The sequence below is a fragment of the Vombatus ursinus genome, unplaced genomic scaffold, assembly GCF_900497805.2.
Source record: "Vombatus ursinus unplaced genomic scaffold, bare-nosed wombat genome assembly UNPS02000577.1, whole genome shotgun sequence".
Taxonomy (NCBI): Eukaryota; Metazoa; Chordata; class Mammalia; order Diprotodontia; family Vombatidae; genus Vombatus; species Vombatus ursinus.
The window spans coordinates 18535172-18558662 of record NW_020940355.1 but is presented as its reverse complement, the minus strand read 5'-3'; the positions used below and the strand labels follow the sequence as shown (position 1 = coordinate 18558662).

Sequence of the window (23491 nt, the reverse complement as noted above, 5' to 3'; positions counted from 1 at the left end):
TACCTCTATGACCATGGACAAGTCATATAAAGTTTCTGAGCCTCAATTTCTTTCTCTCTAAGAAGGGGATGATAATTTTGCATTACCTACCTCATGTGGCTGTTGTACTTTGGAAACCTTCTATTAAATGACATAAATGTGAATGATTATTCCCTTGCCCATCACTCAAAGACAAAGATCATATCCAAGATAAAATTCCTCTCTCAGAACATACTACCCCTTAACTTAAGGATCATAGATTTAAGAGTAAAAAATGACCTTAGAGGCCATCAAGCTTAACTCCTCCTCCCAACCTCCATTTTACAGATAAGAAAATTGAGACACATATAGGCACTGGGGGTGGGGTGGGGGGTGGGGTCTTATAACTTTTAGAACTCTCCAAGGCAGGATTTGAACCTGGGTTTTCCTGACACAAGACCCAGGGCTCTGTTCATTACACCATGCTGTTTCCTACTGCTACCACTTACTTACTGCTCCCAAATCTATTTTACATCTTCATTGTGACCTTCAGTCTCTTGACCTCCCCTTAATATCTCAGTTTATCATAACTCCTCTAGATTCATTTCAGTGACACATGATTACTGAAACCTTGAGTTCCTTAACCCCTTGCTCTTTTGCAGTTCTTACCCTGTATAACCTCCATCATTTGTGTTCTCCACTCTCAATCCTGAGCACCAGAATATTGCTAAAAGGCACTACAAAGCAGTACTGATTGGGGTCCTTGAATCCATTAACAGTTTATGGTATTTAACTGCAACTGGGCCTTCACTGCTACATGGTAATTCTTTTATTCATTTCTTTCTGATTCTGTATCATATTTCCCATTGTGATTCCCCATTGCTTTTCCTAACCTGTCTTCCCACACCATTATCTCAACCTCTTTTCTTTACTCTCAATTGATAAATCTGCTACTTAATTTACTGAGATTAAAGCCTTTGGATTAAGCTCCCTTAACTCCTTTACTTGTCTTTAAACCTATGTTCTCATCTATTCTTTTGTATTTCCATCCTGGCTCAGAAGATGAGGTGTCTAAGGCTAACCCTTTCATCTTAGTTGTTGTTCAGTCCTTTCAGTCATGTGACTCTTCATGATCCAGTTTGGGGTTTTCTTGGCAAAGATATTGGGGTGGTTTGCCATTTCCTTCTCCAGCTCATTTTACAGATGAGGAAACTGAGGCCAACAGGGTTATGTGCCTTATTTAGGGTTACCCAGCCAGTTAATGTCTGAGGCCAGATTTGAGCTCAGATCTTTCTGATCCCTGGGCCTGGCACTCTATCTGCTGTGCTACCTAGCTGCCCAGTCTTTTCATCTTACCCTCTTCAATTGTGTCTTTGAGTCTGTCCTCTTCTCCCTGCGTGACTTTTGCTCCATTAGTCATTCTACTACTTTCATCTATCTTTAATATCTCCCTCTTGCCTTCAGCCAACAAAGATGCTGAAATCTCCAGAAGCCTAAAAACCCTCCAGAATTCTTTCTTTGAGCCCCCTTACCTGAGCAAGCTTTCATTCCATCTCTTTCTAAACTGCCAGTTTTTTAGAAAGAGTAGACTACACAGGTTGCTTCCACGTCCTCTCTACTCAACTGGCTTCTTATCCCACCATATCCTAACTTCTGTCACAACTCACTACTGATGCTACTCTTTTTAAAAAGTTTTAATTTATTTTGTTACATTTTAAGTTCTAAATTGTGGACTAGAGTCTCCTTCTCTACCCCTCACTAGAGAAGGCCATCATTACACACACACACATACACACACACATAGAAGTGTATATGCATGTGTATGTGTATATATGTGTATGCATATATGTGTGTACATACCTATGTGTGTATATGTGTTTGTATGTATATGTGTGCATGTGTGTATAAAACTATGCTATGTATACTTCTATTTATCAATTCTTTTTCTGGAGGTGGACAGAATCTTCTTTCATAGATTCTTTGTAGTTGATTTGAGTATTTGTAATGCTCGGAATAACTTAGTCATTCATGGTTGCTCTTTGAACACTATTGCTGTTAGTGGATACAACGTTCCATTGGCTCTGCTCATTTCACTCTTCATTATTTCGTGCAAGTCTGATGTTGAAGTCACTATGGCCTCCTTATTTGCTACTGCAGTATTTTATTTTTTTGAATTCTAAATGTACCACAGATGGGACTTGAACCCAGGCCTTTTTGGCTGTAAAGCCAGTTGTCTTTCCGCCTAAGACATGTTCCATGCTACCTCTAATGGGTTCAGTGATGACTTCTTGTTAAATGACTCACAAATCTACATCCTCAGCCTGATCGCTTCCTTGTCTTTACAAATATCTTAGTTGATTCTCATAACAACATTGGAAGGTAGGTGCTATAATTATTCCCATTTTACAGTTGAAGAAACTGAGGCAAACAGGATTAAGTGACTTGCACAAGGTCACACAGGTAGTAAGTATCCGAAGCTGGGTGTGAACCCAGGTCTTTCTGACTCCAGACCCAGTGCCACCTACCAGCGTAGGCCCTGAAAATGTGGGACACAGAACAGGAGTGAACAGGAATGATGTCAAGGAGTAAAGTTGAGATACCTGAGAGAGCCAAGCACTGGGAGAAACAGTGGGTACAGTAGAGAGAGTTGAGGCTGAGCAACTAGATGAGAACAGAATGATTGGTCATCTTAAATGAATGTTTCATGCTGTTCACCTGATCAGCTGTGCACTCTTCATTTTATTGATCACTTGGCCCCACACTTTTTGCAGGGCTGTTGGCATGCAAATATTCACATGCTGTGCATCCCCAGAGCCTGAGTCTTCCATTTCTAACCACCTCCTGGATATCTCTACCCAGATGCTCCTTTTAAACCTCATGCTCATTATGGCAGAAACTGAATTCATTGTTTTTACCCCCAAATATGCTTCTCCCTCTACTTCCTGTATTTCTTTTGATATTATCACCATCCTCACAGTACCATGTTCAAAATTTTGCAGTCACTTTTAATGCCTCCCTTTCCTCCACCAGTTCACTTAGCTGCCAAGACCTGTTGATTTTACTGCCACATCTCCACATCCACCCCTTCTTTTTAAGCCTACCCCATCTTGATCCCTCCCCTGAACTATTATGACATCTTCATAATTCTGTTTCTTTCTTTCAAATCTCTGCTCTCTCTAATTCATCTTTCACGTTGTTACATTAATAATTTTTCTTTTGCATCATTCTGAGAGATCATCCTTCTATTCAACAATATTCGATGTCTCATCATTGCTACCAAATAAAGCATAAAAGTTTCTTCCTGGCATTCAAGGTTCTCTATTATCTCCTGATTTACCTTTCCAGCCTTATTATGTTGTGTGTGTATATGTGTGTGTGTGTGTGTGCACTTGCACATGGATTCCCACTCATTGATAAGTTCCCATCACAGGAAAACAGTAACAGTTTTAACTAATTCATAGTCAAAGTAAGAGACATTTCTAAACTGACTGTCCAAATACTGTTCATAGAAAATGTGATCAAGGTAAACAGATAAAATATATCATCTTAAAAAGAGAGTTCTGTTATACATCCTTCAGACATGGAAATTGTATAAAAGAAAGAAAATCTTCCATAATACCTACTGGTGGCTAAGAGAATAATATCTACTGGTCTTTATCACATGACAATAAATGGCTACATAATTAATGTAGCAAAAATGATTTATACTTTTCAAATCATATCCTGGAAGCTCTTTGCTGTTACAAAGTATAATAAATGCAGGTCTGATTTATTTCCCAAGGAGAACTGACAAGGGGTCAGAGAACCATTGTTCTTTGTTGGTGGTTAATATTCATTGAGTACCTGCAGTTACTACAAAGCTTAGGCATAGTAGAGAGAACACTTGTGCAACGTCCCAGGCACATTCTTAATTCAGACTGGCTAGCTTTTAATCCCTAAATGAATCAGTGAAGGCTTCATCAGCACCCGAAGTCTAAGGTAAAGAACATTTGGAGGGGGTAGAGTAAAAGAAAAGACTCTCATTTAATTTCCTCTCACCAGCTTCTGTGCATCAAAAAGAGTAAGTGGTGCTTGAGAGAAGGCAGAGGAGAGGGCCTAGGGTGTGGAAATCCATTTTAAAAGGAAATAAAATGAACAAAGGCAGGAACAATGGAATAAAACAGCTCTCATTGAGAATTTTTTCCACTTGACTGTTCTTTCCTTTGCTGGCTGGCCATTCTCTCAGTGAGGAGTCCTCCAGGGAAGAGTTTCCTCAGTTCCTGGGTTTCTAGACATAGCTTCTTTCTCCTAGAAATGCTGCAAATCACCTTCCTATTTTATATCAATATGGAGCTGTCAGATCATCGGCCCTCAATATCCCTGAGCTCAGTTCAATTGCAAACAGTTGGAAAAAATACACATCCACACGTACGTGAAAGTTTGTGTCGAGATTTATTACCTTTGTGTTTTGATGAGAAGAAATATTTGATCAGATTGTTGCCAAAGAAAATCATAAGTCATTTGTGTGTACATGTAATGCTTTTAAAAAGCACGTGCCCTACAGGGAATCTGTAGGGTTTCACATTCAGTTTCAGTCTCTCAGATGAGAAGTTTCAGATATATTTACTCATCTTCACTTTTATGATTAAATAATATTAAGAGAAAAGACAGTTTGACAAGGTCAATCTCATAGTCTGGCGATCTGGGGTCTCTCTCTTTGGTTTGCCATATTTTAAGAGGTGTGCTAGCCTTTTTTGTCAGAAAATGGAGGAAATAGGACACTGGTGATGGAGAGAAGTATCAGAATTTTCTGAATGAGAATTTAGGTACATCCTAACACCCAAAGAGAGCAGCGCTCCTGAAATGATACTACCTATGAAATCCTTAAAGAGTTTATTCAATAACATTTCAGTGCTTATGTTACAGTGGAAAGAGCGCTGCTTCTGGAATCATAAGGCATGGATTCAAATCCTTTTCTGATGCTTTCTACCTGTGTAACCTTGGGCAAATCACTTGGTCCAAGTTCTAGGACCTCATTTTCCTCATCTGTAAAATGGCCCCCAAGTCCCTTACAGTCCTAGATCTAGGGGCCTGTGAGTGCTTTTTCAGGTGACTCTTTCAACAGACTCATGAAGTAGAGAAAAACAAAATCTCCCATTTTCAAGAAGAAGAAGTAATAGGCAAAAGGGTACAATGACTTGCCAGAGTCCATAGGACAAACCACATTCAGTTTCCGCCTATGCTGTCTACTTGAATCAAGCCATCGGTATCAGGGGCACTACGGTTTTATGATTGACTGTCAATAGATCATATAGGAATGAAGGAAGTGACGGCTTTGAGACTAAAGCATTAGATCTCATCTCGGCTTCTAAGATCTTCAGAAGGCTAAAGATTTAAAAACAAATTAAGGAAGGAACAGTAGGAGTAACATCCACTGGAATGGAAAGTGTCTGCCACATAGACTACAATTTCCCTAACAAAAGCAATGAAATGATTCTAAAGACTTAGTTGGTCCAGGGAACCAAGGCTAAAATTGTTGATAGAACTTTCCAGTTTCATAAGCACATTGCTCGAGTGGTTGGTGTTTCTTTGGCTTGCCAGATGTCTCACTGTTGTGCTAGTCACACTAACATGTCCTTCTGCAGAGACAAGGGAAGCTGTACCCAGCTGAATTAATGTTGTGTTGCTGCATATTCTTTCCATCTTCTTGTTAAATGAACCGCTCTTGTTAAATGTCACATAGTCCAAAAATATCATATTTTATTCTAGTTCTGAACCTAAATAACTGGAATCACTTGATCCAGACTTGGTCCAGAAAAGCGTAGCATGGCTTCCTTCTCGTTTGGCGTCGCCAACATGGTATTCAAGCGCTATGTGGAAATTGGCTGGGTGGCCTACATTTCCTCTGGGCCACATGCTGGCAAGCTGGTAGCTATTGTGGATGTTATTGATCAGAACAGGACTTTGGTTGATGGCCCATGCAGTGGTGTGAGGAGGCAGGCCATGCTATTTAAATGTATGCAACTTACAGACTTCGTGCTCAAGTTCCCACACAGTGCTCATCAGAAGTATGTCTAGGATGCTTGGGAGAAAGAAAAGATCAATATAAAATGGAAAGCCACAAGATGGGCCAAGAAGATTGAAGCCAGAGAAAGGAAAGCTAAGATGACAGATTTTGACTGTTACAAAGTCACAGAGGCCAAGAAAATGAGAAACTGAATTATCAAGCATGAAGTAAAGAAGCTCCAGAAGGCGTCCACCCAGAAGGGGTCTCCCAAGAAGGGGGCTGCCCAGAAGGTGCTGGCCGCAAAGGTCTCTGCCAAGAAGGTTCCCTTGAAGAAGGCTGAGGGTCAGAAGGCCGCCCCTGGCCAGAAGGCCCAGAAGGGTCAGAAAGCCTCCAGCCAGAAGGCCCCAGCCAAGAAAGGAGCCACCCAGAAGGGACCCACCCAGGAAACAGCTGCTCCAAAGGCCAAAAAATAAGAGGCTACCAGACATCAAATAAAGGTTTTGCTGCACGTACACACACACACACACAAAAGCATAGCATGAAGATTAGACAGGATTTGAACCCTGACCTTGATTGAGTTTATAACTTGTTTTGTCTTTAACATTCATAGATCAGAAATATACTTATATCTCCTCCATCCTTAAAAATACCTCAGTTGATTCAATCATCTCCACTACATATTATACTGTATCTGTTCTGCTCCATGTATAAACTACTTTTAAAAAACTCTACAACCAGTGCCTCCACTTCTCTTTCTTCCTTCTAAAAGCCTCTGAAATCTGGCTTCCAACTTCATCATTAACCTTCTTCTTCCAAATTTGTAGATGTTTTCTCAGTTGTCAAATTTGTTGTCTTTTTTCTGAACCCTGATGTTTCTTGACCTCTCTGCCATTTGACACCGTCAAACCTTTACCTTCTGGATACTTTGTCCTCTGTAGGTTTTTGTGATACTGCTCTCTCCTGGTTCTCCTTGCTGTCTGGACACTTTGTGGTCAGACTGGAGACTTCTCAGTTTCCTTTGGTGGTTCTCCATCTACATCACGCTCTCTGACTGTGGGTTAGAGCCCCCAAGGCTCTGTCTTGGGCCCCTTTATTGTTTTTGTTTTATACAATTTCTCTTGTTATATCTAGCCCTTGTCTCTGCTGAGTTATAGTTACGTATGTCCAACTTCCTCTTGGACATTTAGAACTGGATGTCCTGTGCACATCTCAAACTCAACACGTCCAAAACAGAACTCATTATCTTTCCTCCCAAATCCAAGCTTTACTCTCATTGTAGAGGACATCATGATCCTCTCAGTCACTCAGGCCAGCAACCTTGGTATCATCCCTGACTTCTTACTTTTACTCACCGCATACATCTAATCCATTGCCAAATCTTGTTGTTTCTACTTTCACAATATTTCTCATATATATCTCCCTATCTCCACTTACGCAGCCATAACCCTAATTCAGGCCCTCATCACCTCTCACCTGGATTTCTGCCATAGTTTTTTTTTTGGGGGGGAGGGCTAGGCAATTGGGGTTAAATGACTTGCGCAGGGTCTCACAGCTAGTAAGTGTCAAGTGTTTGGTCTGAGGCCGCATTTGAACTCAAGTCCTCCTGACTTCAGGGCCAGTGCTCTATCCATTGCACCACGTAGTGGCCCTTCTGCCATAGTTTTTTAACTAGTCTCCCTGCTTTTTACACAAGTCCACCTTCATTTAGCTAAAAAAGTGATTTTTCTCAAATGTAGATTGGACCATGTGACTTCCTCTATTCAATGAGGCTCAGTGGCTTCTGATTGCCTCTAGGATTAAATATAAAGTCTTCCATTTGGCATCTAAAGCTTTTGACATCATCTGTCCCCTTCCTACTGTTCCAGCCTTTTTACATCTTACTTCCCTCCATATACTCTGTGATTCAGCTACATTAGTCTAATTGTAGTTTCTTGAATATACCAATCCATCTCTCCTTTTTGTGCCTTTACACTGGCCATCTCCCATACATGGAATGTCCTTACTGCTGCTGCCTCTTAGCTTTCCTGGCTTTCTCAAAGACTTACCTTCTGCAGAAGATTTTTCTCAGTCCCCTAGTTGATAATACCCCTTTTAGATTACTTTCATTTATTTTCTCTCTCTCTAAATATATGTGTGTATATATATATATATATATATATATGTGTGTGTGTGTGTGTGTGTGTGTGTTTACACACATATATTTAAATACCTCATTATTTACATGCTATCTCCCTAATTAGAATGTATTTTTCTTGAGGGATATATTGATTATTACTGCTTTAGTCTTATTGTTAAGTAAGTGGTTGTATTTAAGGTGTAAAGTTGTCATCATTGTGAGTGGCTGGTTTTATGTAAATTCACATCTAGAGGGCCTGAGAGCTATAGCAATAAGGAGGGAGAGTGTATTCTTGCACCATAGGATTAACCCTGGAACCGTGAATATAATTGTGTGGTGATGGTCATTCCCTAGCAATTTAGACTTGCAGTATGAGGGCAGCCTGGGGTGAATGAGCTAATTTGGAGGTTGAATTGAGGAAGGCCCACCATATTTGTGTTATGTAACAACCCAAGAAAAATAGAGAGGTAAGAAATTGTTTAGTAAAGTGGGAAACCTAGTGAAGCTAGGAGTTGGTTTTTTTTTTTTTGGTCTTTTATATGAGTATAGCTATTTTTTTTTAAAAAGCTTTCCTAGTCATTGAACACAGCAATCTCTGAAGAATTAAAATTCAGTATCACTCAAAAGGTAATGGAGAGGCATATGAGGGTTGTAAGGAGGTCAAAATATGTAACAATTATGGAACTACAGAAAAGAATAAGAGTAAAGTGCAGCGTCAAAGAGATGTGCAATGGAGAAGATGGGATGGTGATGTAGTAAGAGTGAAGGATAAACATTGGATAGACTACATGCCCCTCTGGTATCATTTATGTCATGAGAAAGTGAGAAATCCCTCTGGCATGTTGAGAGGAGCCTCTGTGGCAAACTGTGGTACAGAGGAAAAAAATCACTGACTTTGGAATCAGAAACCTGTATTTAAATTCTGACTCAGTTATTTTTTTACCTGTGTAACGTTGGATAAGTAATTATCTTCTCTGGGACTCTATTTCTTCATTTGTAAAATGATATAGACAAGAATCACACAGCATGGGCAGTGATAAATGAGTTGTAAATCATACCATTGATGAGATTACAGATACATTTGAATATTTGTTAAATTAAAATAAATAGTTTGTTATTATCTTTATCTTCATTGAAGAAATATGGCCTTAACTGAGTCTAAAGACTTTTGGAAAATCACTTGTCATACCTAATATTGCAGTTTGGCACATATGTAGCATCTACGCACTCCCTTTATTGAATGGGCATGAAAATGTATGCATTATCAATGAACAACAATGGCATTATTTTGTTGTTGGAGACCCAATGGTCAACAGCCTTACTCTTTTATTATCTTCAGGCTTCTCAATTGTTTAATCACATAGCAGAAGCAAGAGAGCAGTGATTAGTCAGTGTCTTATAAACCTTGCTAGTAGGAAACTTGAACCCAATCACCATCAGGGAATATTCATACAATAGGAACTGAAGAAAGACTGCTGTTGAAAGAGATTTTTTGGAAAATAGATTTAGAGCTGGAAGTAGGTAAATGTTTAACAACTGATTTCCCCAAAAGTGTATGCCACACTTTTAAGTTTAATCTAAATTACTAGTATTTCCTCCATCACATTTTAAAGTCTAGAGGATCAGCAAAACAAAACAAGTAGTGTTTGTTGATAGCCAGGGTGTAAATGCTATGTTTGAAATTTAACAATTGGCTGTCCAGAGCCTGTAAGCATTGGCTCCAGCATACTCTTGGTGGGAAGGGACCAAAGAAGCCAAACCAGCACTTTACAGGTGAAGAAACTGAGGTCTGGTGACTTACCCAAAATCACACAAGGAGTGACAAGCAGAATTCAGATCCAGCTCCTCTGATTTCAGAGCTAGTGCTTTTTCCACTGTTATCATACTGCCTGAAAGTAGTCAGTCTCCACATGACTTCGTTAATCTAATGTCAAAATGGGAGAATGTTTGGGAGAGCCATAACCATCATTAGAACATGGCATACTGATTCTTGGTGTTTGTGACCCATTGATGGTTTCTCAAATTCTTTCTGCCCTCTTAGCCACCTTCTCCACTGCTGATGAGAGCTCTGCCTCTGAATGTGGATCAACTGTGGCCATGGTGGCAGTGAAAATAGTAGACTAGGCAATCAATGTAGGTGCCTTGCAATTGATAGTGGCAGTTACCATAAGGGGATTGTGTGAAATTAGAAATTTTCCTCTGGAGAACTAATTGCCTAGAGCCTTCACTGTACTGTTCCAACCCTCATCCATACTCTGCAGAGCAGCATCATACAAACTTCATTTTTGGTGTTCCTATTAAGTCCATTTGTGGCAATAGTGAAGCTTATTTAGAGAAAACCAACTTCATTCATTTCTCTTTTTTATTTCTGCCTAACTAAATCTAGAATAGCTTGGGATACTTTCCAAGAGGTTCCCACCATGGACCATAGGGACTTAGTTAGCATTGATTTTGGTGCAGAGGACAGAATGTTGAATTTTTAGAATGAGAACTTGGATTAAAATTCTGCCTCTATTACTCATTACCTGTGTTACTTTGGGCAGGTCACAACCTCTCTGGGCCTCTTCTAAAATGTAGGATTTGGATTAAGTGGTCTTGAAGGTTCTTTTTAGCTCTAAACCTATGATCCTATGACTTCCTGGGCTCTATGTATTGTGCCTGGGCAATAGATTGCATACTGGATGCTTTTTTCCTAAATCTGGCTCAATCTGGAGTGACGTGACTGCTACCAGTAATTTTTTTCATTCTTTGTCTTAGTTTACTCCTAAGGGTTTCTTATTTCATCTTTTTCAACCATCCTAATGTACACAAATCACTTTTAGAGATAGTGTCATGAGTGTGAAGAGAACAATTTATCAATGCGGATGCTTCTTTGATGAAGGATATTTTGTCTTTATGAGGCCTGATAGCCTCCACTGAATTTCAATTTCTTATGGCATGTAGGGAATTTGAAAGATTATGGTTGGTGAGAGGCTTTAAGTATCCACCAACTTATTATTACAGGTGGAGGATATAATTTGAAAATCTTGTTTGTCTCAATTTTTCTTTTGTGGCTGAAAGAGGAAAAGGACACATCAGTGAAGAATGCAATGCACCAGTGTATGGTTTTGCAGCAATTAGTTTTCTATGCCTTTCAATCACTTGCTGTTATCTTTTTTTTTTAACTTGATAGATGATCCCCAATAATAACTCTGTCTAGTTTTTTCCTCATCCTCTAAAGACGTGTAAAGGAAATAAAGACCAATAACTGCAACTTATTCATGTTCATGTGAATGAAAATATGAGGAACAAAAGGCAATTATGTTTGGAATATCTTGCTTGCTATGTTTTTCACATGTTCATTTCTCCATGTCAAAAATAGGCATAAAAGGCTTAAAATTTCTCATTTACATGTTCCATGTTAAATAGTAGAGCTAGAGAAGACCCAAAGGAGTCTAGTGGCTTAAAGCTATGCTAGATACTTGGCAATCCCTAGCACTAATTACTGTTAATAACAAGAGTACAGCAGATTAGTTACCATGTATTCTAATATTAGCACCCATAATTCTAGTTTGTTATTATAATCCAATTAAAGAATGAATTGCGCAACTTGAATCTTTCACAGTCACCGGAGGTCCACAGGGTGAAGCTAGCAATAATATATGTGACTTATTGGAGTTGGTCCTTGGAAGTTCTTGGGGGAAAAATTGTTTCATTGGCTACTGTGGAAAAGAATTCAATGAGAATTCAGTTGGCTTTTAAACAAGCATTGTCACTCTGCCTGTTAATTTTTGGTTGGCTTGAAAGTTGTGGACATAGTACTAGACAATCTATAGTTTAGCCAGTGATTTGAGGTTGTTTTAAGATGAAATAAACTTGCAAAGACTGAATAGAATCATATAGCTGAATACACTTTGGGGCTGGCTCTTCTTGACCTCTCAAAATTGTTGGAGAATTCTAACTTGTTTGTTCATAATCCAAAACCTCAGAACTGACCCAGAACTGACCTGGCTTCTGAAGATGAGAGGACATGGTACCAAGTCATCTGACTGCTAGTGAGCTCCCTTGTTGTATGGTTATTCTAAGTAGAAAGTAGCTTTATCCTTATTTACTAAAAATTTATGGAGCACACAGAGTCAAACAGTTGTGTAGTTTCCACATTACAATGCTCATGGAATCTTTACATGTTTTGTTAAATACCTAAAGTGTGGTATCCTGTTGATTCTCCTAAATTCATCTCTTTCTGTCTGTCTGTCTCTGTCTCTGTCTGTCTTCCTTTTTCCCTCTCTCCCCGCCTCTCTCTCACTGTTCTCCATTACCTCCCCTTCCTCCCAGAAAAAAAATATTCTAAGAGAATATTAGGGGGAAAGCAATTTCAGAAAAAAGGCTAATCTGAGTGTGTGTTATTGGGTTATTCCCTCCCCCTCATCGCTTTGTAAAAGTGGCTGGATGATTAGCAGGGCTACAAATGTGGGAGCATAGGCAGAAATTTTAGCTTTCATTTCAGACAGGTGACGTAAGAGAAATGTAACTCATGATTAAGAAAAATGAAATTGTATAAATTATAGCAGGAATGCCTGTCATCACCCATATTAGCTGCTAAAATGCCTCCAGGGGGTTAGATTAGAAAAAGAAAATTACTTATCTGTAATTCTTATTCTCTTTAGGTAGCAATTATAATAGATATACACTCTTGGGTGTAAGTCATTGGCGTGAGAGCTAGAAGAAGACTATAGAATCAGGCTAAAGAATTACAGCCCTCGAGGAAGATGTGCCAGGGGACATCAAGGGCATAATGTATATGGAATATCATTGCCCTCAAATACCATTCTTATCTGACCACTGAGAAAAGCATATGAATTCACTTCCTCAGGAGGGAAGAAGGCTGGTTAAGTGGGTCTATTATTATCAGATATTGAATATATAAAGGGCCAACCTTAGGCAAAAATTAGAAATAGGTGAAGTTTACCTTAGAAGCCTCTGATCTATCTCCTGTTTCTTTTTTTTTTACTCTTCTGTGGTACCAGTGGGATCTGTGGGACATCTGTAGCTTCATGTTTTTCTTTACTTTCCACTTCTCTGCCTCTGTGTTTTTACCTCCCTCCTCCGTCAGCTAAAAATAGGAAGAGAAAGTTTTTCTGGAAGGGACCTGATAAATTTACCTATTGTTGTTGTTGTTAAGTCATATCTGTCATGTCTGACTCTTTGGGACCCCATTTGGAGGTTTACTTGGCGAGGATACTGGAGTAATTTGACATTTCCTTTTCTAGCTCAATTTACAGATGAGGAAACTGAGTCAAACAAATTTACCTAAACTCAGGTGGAAATGACTGATCAGCTTTAAAGTATTGCCCTTCCTTGGTAGTGTTTGAACATTGATAGGCCTCACTCAGCCTTAGACCAAAGTTTTCATCTAGTGGTTTGGAAGGAATTGAGTGTGGAGAACAGGGACAACAGCAGAACCTTCTCAAAATCCCTAAGATGGGGCTGCCTGCTCCATCACATCCTGGATGTACAATAGATACCTTGGGCTGGGGTCTGCCTGGTTGGATGTTCTGTTTGTATTCTTCTAGGCTACAAGGGTAACTGAGGCAACAATTTGCTAACGGTATTTCCAGTGACCAAAAAAAGAGCCAGAGTTGCTTCCTGAAGAAAATAATTTAGTTTGAAGAAGTCTTCTATCACTAAAGGAGTCCCATTTTCCCTTTCAATGTGCTTAGGTATTGGGGAGATCGGCTATGCTGGATACAACACAATTCTAAAATTCTACGATTATAGAAAGATTATCAAGGGAAATCATGCCCATTTTCCAAAGAATTTGCTTTTTATTTTCTGGAGTGAATTCTATAGGGGAGAATTGCTGATAGCGCTAGTACTGTGGGTATGGGAAATAGGGCAGAACTGCTGTTTTTGTCCTTGGTGTTATATATCCATACATACATCTCTCTATATTGTTTTTTCTTGGGGGAGGACCAATAATTTTGTTTGATGGTAATCTCTCTCTCTCTCTCTCTCTCTCTCTCTCTCTCTCTCACACACACACACACACACACACACACATACACACACGAAGTGGGAAATCTCCTCACTCTAGGAATAGGGTCACACTTGGTCACCAGGCAGACCCAAAGCCAGATGCAGAGAGAAGAGAAGTTTCTCTTGGAGAAGGCCCACAACCCTCCCTTCTAATCCTCACCCTGGCTCAGTCATTCACTTTTCATAGTAGTATTGGGGATAACAGAAGTGAGAAGGCTGGGAACAGCTTTATTGGTTAATATCTGAAACACTGGCTGAGGGCCCACTTTGAAGTGGTTGGGAGTTAGGGTGCTGAGCTTTCTTTTTTACCATATATGTATATGTATATGTATAGATATGTAATAAAAATTACATGTGTATATAATTATTATTTATTTCATTAAATATTTTCTAATTACATATAACTTTTTTAAACAATTATTTAAAATTTTTGAATTTCAAATTCTCTCCTTTCCTCCTGCCCCCTGCCCCCTTGAGAAGGCAAGCAATTTGATTTTGATTATACATGTGAGGTCATTATATATGTGTATATATATGTACATACATATACACACATATATATACATCCACACACATCCACACACACATCCATCTATATACCACATATGTATGATTCTGGAAATTACACTTCTTTTTTCAATATGGGGAGAAAATGATTAGAGGAGTTTGTATTCTAGATCTCATTCTGATCAATTAAGAGGTGTATCAGTTATGGGAACCCTGGAAGGCAGTGGTCCTTGGATCAGAGCCAAAGTTGTAATTTGGGCAAGGGAACCTAGGCTTTGTCTCAAGGTTAAAAAAATTTATCAGGTCCTGATAGCACTTAAACCTCTCTCCTACATAGAAAAAGCATACCTTTATGACTAGCTAAAAGGCAAAGAAATAAGCATTTATTAAACACCTGATATGGCAAGGCCCGTTCTAAATGCTTTACAAATGTCATTTGATCCTCACAACAATCCTATGTAGGTGCTGTTATCTCATTTTACAGTTGAGTAAACTGAGGCAGACAGAAGTTAAATGACTTTCCCAGGGATCACATAGCCTAGTATGCATCTGAGGCTAAATATGAAGACCACAGAGCCATTTAATTGTCCCTGCGGAGTTGCAGGATGGTGTCTTCCCTTTGGTGGATACAGTACAGATTAGCTCCTTTCTGCCTCCCCCCCCCCCCCGCTTCTTTGTGGTGGCCTTCTTAATATGGTGGAAATAGTTCTGCCTTTGGAAGTTAGTCTCTTGAGGTATTTGTTTCCCTGTGGAGCTTTGTGTCTAAGGTCTATCTTCAAAGTTTCTACTCCCTCTACCTGAATTTGTCTTTGAAAGTTGGTTTGGATACTTAGCCCCCCTTTATATGAGGGTTTTGTCCTGCTTCAAGTTCATGATAGATAAGGAAAGGAAATTTGAGAATCATCTGAACCTTATTCTAGAATTTGAGAGATGAAATTTCCAAGTGTTCAGAGGAATAATAGGTAGGATTCCATGGCCTAAAATTATTTTTAATTTAATTTAAAAAAATTAACCATAATCTATTTTTGCTCCCTCCCACCTCCCCATCCTTACCCCAAACTCTTGTGACATATGCAAAACAAATTGCAGCATTGGCTATGTCTCATAATGTGTGTCTTGATTTACACTCCTAATCCATTCCTTTCAGTCAGGAAGTGTGTAATATGCTTTATCCACTGGGATAACGTTTGGACATTGCACTATTCAGTGTCCCTTCAAAGTTGTTTATTTTTACAGGGCTGTATTGTATAAATTGTTCCTCTGGTTCTCTTCACTTTACATTATTTCATACAAGTTTTCTCAGGTTTCTTTGAAACTATCCCTATATACTACTATATCCCACAATGCTACTTTATTATATTCATCTACCATAATTTGTTCAACCATTCTTCAGTTGATGGGCACCCTCCTAACCATAGTCAAAAATTCCAGAGGAAGTTGGTCCAGGGGGCAATGCCTTCTAAAGGGAATATGCCCTCAGGGATGACATTTTGATGACAGAAACACAAATGCTCCTTAAGAGGACGGAAAAGGGGAAAAGTATAAAGGGGCAAAGGTATAAAGAGCCTAAAATGAATGTATATAATGAATTTTATTTTTCAAATTAAAGATTCATTTTTAAATAAAATTTTATTTTTTTATTATAAAGTTTTTATTTTTTCCCTACCCTCTGAAAAGAAGAAAAAGAAAAGAATAGAAAATAAATGTAAGCATTGTCAAGCAAAACAAATTTCCACATTGACCACATCCAAAAATGAATTTCTCATTTTGCATATTAATCTATCATCTATCTGCCATGAGGTAGGCAGTGCTATTTTTCATTAATCTTCTGAAATCATGATCGATGATGTCATTGATCAGAGCTTTTAAGACTTTCAGGAAACTGGACAATAGTACAGGAGAAATCAGGTTTAGACCAATATCTCATCCTTTATATCAAAATAAGCTCCAGATGGGCATGACCTATATATAAAAAGCCACATTGTAAGCAAATTTGAAGAACAAGGAAGAAATTGCCTTTCAGATTATAGTACAGATTTTTTTAAAAAGACACTTGGACAAAATGGAATAAAGGGCAGGTGGGGGAGGATGTATTCAAAACAAGGGCACTGGACTGTAATGAAAGCTTCAGAAATCAGCTGTGGCTTTATTAAAACTCAGAATAACAAAAAAGACATTTTAAACTTTGTTGACAGACAAGAACAGAACAAAGAAGGGATAAGACCACTGCTTAGGATGGAAAAAAATAACAGACAGCAGAGAGAAGGCAGAATTACTTGACTTATGCTCCTGTTTTCTCTACCAGGGAGACCAGTCTTTGTACTGGTAAGAGTAAAATGAAAACAATTAATAAAGAATTGAAACACAAGATTTGAGGAGATAGTAAGAGGACATCTGACTATCCTCAGTGAGTTCAATAAATCAGGCCCAGATAAATACTACTTCATCTTTGGGTTAGGTTCATCCTGAATGTACAACAGATACCTTGATCTGGGACCTACATACAATGTCTTGGTTGTTACCATCATTAGAAACTGGATTTTTCTAGACTACTAAAAATGAGGAGAGCACTAAAACAAAATTGCTAAGGATATTGCCAATGACCTGAAAGAGTTAAAGCTTCTTCCTGAAGAGAATGATTTAGTTTGAAGTGGTTGTCTAAACATTAAAGAAATAGTTTCTCCCTTTTGATGTGCTTGGGTGGGGTCAGCTATCTCTTCTATTTGTATCTTTGGAGCTTAGCACAGTGTTTTACATATGGAAGGCATTTAATAAATGCTTTTTCATTTTATTAACTTATTCTTGTGTATTATGGTTGTGATTGCTGAGTTGATGTTAATAATCTTCAAAAATGGAGAATGGAGGAGATGCTTTAGAGTTAGAGAGGAGAATTATCTTGTGTTAGACTAGATCTGAGACTATGGTTGGTGAAGCCCAGATGGCAAATTAGGGACAGCCACCCAACTGAATTCTCCCAATAGTCTCCTCCAAACAATTTTTAAATTAACACCTCAAATAAAATTTTGCAGTGACAGAGCCACAATAAGTCCGGGTGAGACATTTTTCCAGTCTAAGAAAACTTAAGAAGTTGGCAGAAGAAGTTTATGACACCAGGGTGAAGGTCTGTCCAGAGTTCACACACATGACAACAGTGGCCACAGCAGCAGCAGCAGCTTTGGGAGCTCTCAGCTTGGTGATAGTGAAAGGGTTGAACAACTGGTCAAAAAGAGATTTACAGGGGACCCTTTGCTGGCATTAGGTACAGCTGATGCTGATTGGCCATATGTAGTTGTGAGTTGCAGTTCCAATGTGGAGAGGAGAGCTTGTGGTTAGTCACAAGGGAACAGGGTCCTGGTCACAGTTTGAAGACAAAGAGGAACACTAGTGCCTGCAGCTACAGGGGACAAGGACCTTCCTTAGTAAAGACCAGAACACAGACCAGGAGAGCAGTGACCATAACTCTCCCAGTATCACTCTACTGTGGAAGCACCAAAAACTTTCAGACCTTCTGACCTAGCTCTGAAAACAACAGAATGAAAAAGCTGGAAGGTTGGGACTGTGTCATTTCAACCCCAGGTGAGCAGAATCCAATTTTGACATAAGGTTCAAAGTCAAGAAATAAGTTGGAAAAATAAGCAAACAACAAAAAAAGAATTTGACCATGAAGAGTGACTATGGTGGCAGGGAAGAGCAAAACATAAACTTAGAAGAAGACAACAATATGAAAACAGTTACCAAAAAAGCCTCAAAGAAAAATGCTAATTGGATTCAAGCTCTACAATGATTCCTGGAAGAGTTAAAAGGAAGAGATGAGTGGTAGAGGAAAAATTGGCAAAAGAAATGAAAGTGATGCAAAAAAAAAGACAAAAAGAGAATTAACAGCTTGGCAAGAGAGGCACAAAAATACTGAAGACAATAACACCTTAAAAACCAAATTTGACCTAATGATAAAAGAGGCACGAAAATTCACTGAAGGAAAGTACTCCTTAAAAAGCAGAATTGGCCAAATGGAAAAAGAGGTACAAAGTCTTACTGAAGAAATAATTTTTTAAAAATTAGAATTGAGCAAGTAGAAGTTAAGGACTCCATGAGACATTGAAAACAACCAAAGTCAAAATAAGGGGGAAAAAACAGAAGAAAATGTGAAATAACTCATCAGAAAAACCAATGACCTGAACTATAGCTTGAGGAGAGATAATTTAAGAATTATTAGATTACCTGACAGCCATGATTAAAAAAAAAGCCTAGACATTGTATTTCAAGAAATTATCAAGAAAAACTACTCTGATATCTTTAGATCTAGAGGGTAAAATAGAAATTGAAATAATCCACTGATCACCTCTCGAAAGAGATACCAAAATGAAAACTTTCAGGAATATTATAGTCAAATTTTAGCGCTCCTAGGTCAAGGAGAAAATACTGCAAGCAGCCAGAAAGAAATAATTCAACTATTGTGAAGCCACAATGATCACACAAGATTTAACAGCCTCCACATTAAAGGAGTGGAGGGCTGGAATATGATATTCTGGATTCTGGGATTCTGGGATTTCAACTAAGAATCACCTACCCAGTAAAACTGAGTGTAATCCTTCAGGGGAAAATGGATATTTAATGAAATAGAGAACTTTCAGATATTCCTGATGAAAAGACAAGAGCTGAATAGAAAATGTGACATTCAAACAAGACTAAAGTGAAGCATAAAAAGTAAACATGAAAGAATAATCGTAAGTGACTCAATATAATTTAAACTGTTTACATTTCTATATGGGAGGATGATACATGTAACTCCTAAGACCTTTATAATTATTAGGTCAATTAAAAGGAGCTTATTCCATAGATGGAAGGCATGGTTGTGAGTGGATTATGTTTGAATGATCTCTAAGAAAAATGAATAGGTAAGAAAGGGGGATGCATTGAGAAATGGTGGAAGGGTGAGAGAAAATGGGGACAGTTTTCTCACATAAAGAAGTGTGCAAAGAAGAACTTTTACAATGGAGAATAAAATGGGGGTTGGTAGCAGGCAGTGCTTGAACTTCATTCTCATTGGAATTAGTTCAAATAAAGAAGAATACACACACACACTCATTTGTGTATAGAAATGTATCTTACCAAATAGGGAAATGGGAGGGGAAAGAAGGAAGAGGAAAGGTGGGGATGGTAATGGGGAAGGTATGATAATAAAGGGAGGCTATGGTTTAAAGCTAAATAAATTTTTGAGGAGGGACAGGACAAAAGGAGAGAGAAAAAACAGAAGATAGAGGAATGGAGGGAAATACACAGTAATAATAACTGTGAATGTGAATGAGATGAACTCACCCATAAAATTGAAGCACATAGCAGAATGGATTAGAAACCAGAATCCAACAATATGTTGTTTATGAGAGACACACTTGAAAGAGAAAGACAAAGTTAAAATAAAAGGGCTGGAGCAGTATCTAATATTTGTCAGCTGAAGTAAAGAAAGCAGGGGTAGCAATCATGATCTTAGATAAAGCAAATGCAAATATAGACCTAATTAAAAGAGATAATCAGGGAAATTACATTTTGCTAAAAGGTACCCTAGACAAAGAAGTATCTGACTCTGCATGACCCCATTTCAGGTTTTCTTGAAGTGGTTTGCCATTTTCTTCTCTAGCTCATTTTACAGATGAGGAACTGAGGCAGACAGAGTTAAGAGGCTTGCCCAGGGTCACATAGATAGTAAGTGTCTGAGGGCAGATTTGATCTCAGGAAAATGAGTTTTCATAATTCCAGGCCTGACACTTTATCCACTGTGCCACCTACCTGCCCTTACTAACAAATTTATAAAAATAAGAGCCATTCCCCAGTTGGCTATGGCACTGTCCTTTACATGCCATTGTAGTAGGCTCAGAATGGTCAAATGAACTCTTACATTTTACAAATGTGGCATTATTTATTGCTATCCTTCACCAAGTGGTGGGATTAGTTGATAAAATGCAATTTTCATAACTCCAGGTGTCAAACTGTTGTCTTGACTGTTTGCCTGAAAAACGTTTGTTGTTGTTGTTCAGTTGTTTCAGTCATGTCTGATTCTTCATGACCCCATTTGAGGTTTTCCTGGCAAAGATACTGGAGTGGTTTGCTATTTTCTTCTACACTTAGATCAACCAGCCAATCAATGAACAAGTGTTTATTAATCTTCTCTTACTTGTGCCAGCCATTGTACTAGGTAGTTGATGATGAGAAGTGCCCATTTGAAGGATAATCTAGTTATGCTGAGATTAGCGGAGGAAAAATGAGAGATTAATTAATTTTCTATAGTCAACAATTTGTCTTTGGGGAAACAATCAACAGCACAGATAGACCCATTAGGATCTTCTTTTCCATTTTCTCCCAGTCAGACTAATTAAATTCAGGAATTTAATTAATAGGGTGACATATAATTAGAAATGTATCAAACATTGCCAACTGGTGTGACCAAGCAACAAAATGTCTTTGTTTTGTTTTGTTTTTTTCTCCACAGTCCATACACTTCTCTTTTCCCAGCTGTTCATGGCTTGCTGCTTATCTCTAGATTTTCTGCAAGATTTCCTGATATCTCTGACATTTCAGACTCTATTGGGAGAATGGAGAAGGGAAGTAGGAGGCTCTCTTTTTCATCTCTATATTTGTTCCCTCTTTTGTTATGATATTAGACTTATATTCTTAACTGCGTTTGGGTTGGCACTCATGCTACTGGGAAACTAGGCTACTTCTAATTCCTTGGGGATTCTCTTGTTTTGGATATCAGTAACAGGTAAGGGTAGGCCATCAATCAATCAATCAAGAAAGTATTTGTTAAGTTTTTGCTATGTCAGGTACTGAACTGGGTGCTGGAGATAGAGATATAAAAGTGAGACAGTACCTGCCTTCAAAAAGTTTACATTCTGCTGGAGCGATACAGCACATTTACAGAAAAGTAAACATAGGATATACACAAAATATACCCAATGTAATTTGGGGGAGTGTGGAAACTAACAATTTTTAAAACTTCTTTTCACGTAATAAGCATTTATTTTCTCCCTCTTCCACTTCCCCTCATCTACTGGAAAAAAATGAAAACAAAACCCTTACAATAGATACGGATAGTCAAGCAAAATAAATTCTCACCTTGGCCATGTCCGAAAATGTAGGCCTTATTCTGCATCTTGAGCCCATCATTCTGTTTTGTGAGGTGGGTTTAGAATTCTTTATCGTTGGTCTTCTGGAATAATGGTTAGTCATTACATGGATCAGAGTTCTTAAATCTTTCAAAATTGTGTGTCTTTATAATGTAGTTATTGTGTAAATTATTCTCCTGGTTCTCCTTATTTCCAGTTATCCAAAGTGTGCTCTCCCTCTCCCAGAGAACCATTCCATGTGAAAAGAGTTATTTTTTAGAGAGGGAAAAAAATCAGTATTATTGATTGATGCATTGATAAAATCCTAAAACATGTACAATGTGTGTAACAGTTGTGAACCTCTGACTTCCACAAGGGGGTAGGTTGGGGGTATCTTCTCTTATCACTTCATTTGAGTGCTGCTGATCCTTATAATTTCTTAATGTATAATAATATTTCCATGTAGTTACATGCTGTAACTTGTTCAGCCATTCACCAACTGATAGGCATCCTCTTAGTTTCATTTCTTTGCCACTACAAAAAGAATTAGAAAAAAATATTTTTGTACAAGTAGGGACTTTTCCTCTGTCTTTTATCTCATTGGGGGCCTAGTTCTAGTAGTGGTATCACTGAGTCCAAGACACTAATTTTTTGTACATAGTTGCAAATTGCCTTCCAGAATGGTTAGACCAATTCACAGTCACACCAATAATGCATTAATGTGCTGTTTCCTCAACATTTGTCATTTTCCTTTTTTATCAATTTGTCCATTTGATGGGTATGAGGTAGCACCTCAGAGGTGCTTTAAGTTGTATTTCTCTAATTATTAGTGATTTGGAGGTTTTTTAATAGTTTGGATTTCTTCCTTTGAAAACTGCCTGTTCATATCCTTTGACCATTTATAAACTAGGAAATGTCCTATTCTTAAGAAAATTTGAATCACTCAAAATTCTGTAAAAGTGAATGTTAAAAATTGTCTTTACCGTTTTAGGAGGAGGAGAGGGAAAAATTTTGGAACTCAAAATTTTGTAAAAAAAATGTTAAAAAATTAGAATTAGTTCCTTATATATCTTGGAAATGAAACTTTTAACAGAAAAACTTGTTGCAAAGATTTTTTTCTCACTTATTTGTTTCTCTCTAATTTTATCTGCATTGGTTTTAGGAAGTAACAACAGAAGGGAATCAGGAAAGGCTCCTTGAACAAGATGGCACTTGAGATGAACCTTGAAGCTTAGAATTCCAAGAGTTAGTACTGAAACCAACTCTTGCTAGCTAGAGGAATCAATTGTTAATTTTGCAGCATGAGCATTTACACCACAGAAATTGGCAACCACTACACATTGAGGATTAATTGATTATTTTATTGATTTTCTAGACAAAGTATTAGAGAAAATGTTAATAATGCAGATTAAATTTAAAGTGTGTTGTATATACATCCTCCTTCCCCCAAGAACTGATTATTAAAACATTTTCCAGTATACTTCTGGGTAGAGGTGGGGAAGGAGAGCATTTTAGTCATGGAAGACAGCTTGGGCAGCTTAAACAAAAGCATGAGGTGGGAGATGGGATAGACAGGTAGGCCAGGTTGTGAGGTAGATAAAGTGTGTGGTGGGGAATAATGGGAAATCACTCTGTAAAGACAGGCTAAGGGGAGATTGTGAAAGAATTTAAATGTCAGACAGAAGACTTTTTATTTTTTCCCTACAGACATCAAGGAGTCACTGAAGCTTTTTAAGCAGGGTGTATTGTGGTCTGCTCTGTGCGCTCCAGGAATATCAATTTGGCAGTTGTGTGGATGGAGGAGGATAC

The 23491-nt window shown here is 38.2% G+C and overlaps 1 pseudogene; it reads left to right on the top strand.

Annotated features, from left to right (window-relative positions):
* The first annotated feature begins 5787 nt into the window (after window positions 1–5787).
* LOC114030461 lies at window positions 5788–6417 on the top strand (annotated as a pseudogene).
* Window positions 6418–23491: the final 17074 nt, after the last annotated feature.